The following is a 3147-nucleotide window of genomic DNA, read 5'->3' on the forward strand; positions in this document are numbered from 1 at the left end:
CAGAGCTGTGACAGTGTTCTAGTAAATGCCCCAGTTTTTGTTGGACATTGAGATAAGATAGCTCAGTGGAGTCAGGTGATATTTTATGAGACTGTTTCACTTTCAGGTTTATGGATTTACTGCTTTTCCCCGATGCAATGAATGCATCTGGGAAATTGAAATATAGCTTTTATTCTCCAGTTTTGAAACAGAAGTAGTAATCCTAAATTTTTCAGTTTAGTTTAAATAAATAAAAATTTGCTTTTATGAAAGATAAAGATGGACCTCTTCTGAGTTCAGCATGCACATTGTATTTTTTTTTCTTTTAAAGTTTAGAAATGTCTGTTGCTGTGGTGTTTTCCAACTGACTCAGAATTTAAACAAACTTTTGTAGCCTTTTTTTCCCAATAGGAAATTTCTGAATAAACCTTGCTTTGGCTGAGGCCCATCTCCCACTCTTCCATTCCCTCCTTCAATCTCCTTGAGGGAATGGATGGAAATACTGATATCTTCATAGCTGTGGGAGAAAGCAGGTGGAGAACATAGAGACAACTTCATCAAGAGAAGGCAGTAGATAACTTTTGACATAAACAAATTACACACAAATTACTGATAGGATATGGGGCAAAGACTTGCTTGAATAGGGACAACCTTGTGGAAAATGGCTGATGTAGGATGGATCACAGGAGATCAAGTGCTCCAGAGAAATAAATCCACTGGTGCCTAACTATAAACACTCTCCCCCTGCTAGACTGACAGCACTAGCAATAATTCAGAACTCTTTATAATCCCACCCTTAGAACCACATCCAAAGCCAGCATGCTGTCTGGAGAGCATTTAAGTCTTTGGCAATAAGCCCAAAAGTGATCTCTGGAGTTAAGAGAATCTCCAGAGCCCAAAAATTGCTCAGCAGAATTGCATATTTGTGAGCACAGTTTTGAATTTAGGAACTCAAAATCTGCCATAATCTTCTTTCATAAACCTATATCTCTTATCCAGCTTGCTGGGGGGAGGGTATTTAAATGTCTTATGAAAATGAAAACCTCATCCTGTGGAAGAAAAACATGTACATAAATTTTGTAAGAATTCTGATTTTTCAAGCATAAGACAGGAAAGAGCAATTATGTGAATTTTATTCTGAGACAAAGTAAGATGATATTACTACCCATCTCCATGCTTTTTTTCCTTCTCAGTTTTAACATATTTTGGGACAAGGTTAAATTAATATCTGTATAACATGTAGCTGCAGGACAGTAGTGAAGTAGCTGGAGAAGTTAACCTTATTCTGTAATGGACTATCAACAGCAAACAGGAAAGGTAATTGTGAATTTTCTGTGTATTCAGGTATTTTTTCCTCTCCATTAATTTTTTGTTACTCTGGTAAAGTGAGGAACTACAAAATGAGGCAGTCTTTTAAAAGTGTACAATTCTTCTGACAGTGATGCATTGGTATTTATGTAGGAACTATTTTACCAGAAATACATATGATGGGGAGGGAGGGATACAGGCTATATTATTCCCTCACAGAGAAAAAAAAAATCAATCAATTCTCATAAATAATATACAAAATTCTCAGGCAGATCTAAATTGAATACACTTAAGATGTCACCAGGGTTCTAAGCCTCACTGGCCAAAGAGCTGGCTGGGGAAGAGCTTTTATTCAGTTCAATTACTAGCAAAATCTGGGTGGACCTGATCACCCTCACTGTCCATCATAGCCTCTGGAGCGAGGACAGCTCTTTTCCCTGGCTAACTGAACAATCAGTGCAATTTGCTGCAGTAAAACATTTGCAGGGGGCAGGAGGGTGCTCCTGCCTCCAGGAGGTTAAGCAGCACAGCCAGGGGCATGGACTCTAGTTGTACATTTTCTACCTTCAACTGAAACAATGTCAGACTTGTGTAAATGCAGGAATTGCCTGGTTTAATTCAAGAGTTGACATTGTTGTAATTTACTTAACCCTAAAAGAAGTTTAATGTGCCAAGAGCTTTAGTGTTCAAAGTAAAAATGGTATCAAATCTTGTTTACTGGGATTTGGAGCTTTTGCTTTGCAAATCCAATGTTAATTCCCTTTTACCCTCCCCCCTAATATCTCATCCCTAATTTCCCTCCCTTCCCCATTTTTCCTCTGTATTTGCAGAGCAAAATAACTGAGCTACAGATTGTTATGAAAAGGCCATATACAATGACTATATTTAGTTGTTTTAGACTTGAGTACATTGAGATGACAAAATGTTGACATTTTGTTTCTCCTGGATTTCAATGCCCTTATCAGAAATTTCACTGATTGCTCCATAGCCTTGTTTCTGATGTTTGCTTTTAGCTTGCCTTCTAATGTTGTAAAAACCTAGGAGTTTAAATCCAGCACTAGAGAGGAAGTCAGTACATCACTTGGAAGGCTTTCCATCACTTGTAGTTAGTTTAATTTCCATTACTAATGGCCTGTGATGGCAAACTGGGAGCACGTGGGCTCCCTGCAGTCTGTGAGTTCAGGTGTTCCTGACACATCCTCCTTTTAGCACTGTCCTGTTTGATGGTTTGGTCTTTCATGATTGCTGAACTAAGATTTTTGCTGTTGGTGCTGGTCCCTGAGTGGTTAATCTATTGTTTGTGGGCAGAAGTTGTAACACAGCCAAGGTGATGGGTCATTAACTTTTCAGGGCTAATTAAGAAGGAGACTGGCCCTCTGCCTTTTGAGTGATTAGTGCAGTGGGAGAGCAGCTCAGCTATTAACAGCAGACCTTACACAATTGCATATTTCTGTGACTTTGTCCTGCATTTCTGAGCTACTCCTTAGGTCATGTATAAATTCCTACACAGATGTATTTTTAACTCCCTTCCTGTCAGTACATAGTGGCCAAGCCTCCACCTTCTTTTATTTCACCTGCTGACAGGGCAGGGAGCAGCACATCCTGTCTTGCCTCCCAGGTAGGAGATGGGTCATCCCAGAAAAATCTAACAGTGGAGCTGTTTGTACTTTTTCCTCTGAGATTAGATGAACAGAGAAAATGAAAGTAGTTTCTCCTTTCTTCTCAACTGTGCATACGCAGAGGGCTGGAGAGAGTTGGTAACTCTGGTGTTTCAAGGTTTGTAGCAAACTGGATTAGAATCAACCAATCCATTGAAGCCTTCATGGCGGGAATAGGAGGCAAAGAGGCACATGAACATGA

The sequence above is a fragment of the Ammospiza caudacuta genome, chromosome 17, assembly GCF_027887145.1.
Source record: "Ammospiza caudacuta isolate bAmmCau1 chromosome 17, bAmmCau1.pri, whole genome shotgun sequence".
NCBI classification, from domain to species: domain Eukaryota; kingdom Metazoa; phylum Chordata; class Aves; order Passeriformes; family Passerellidae; genus Ammospiza; species Ammospiza caudacuta.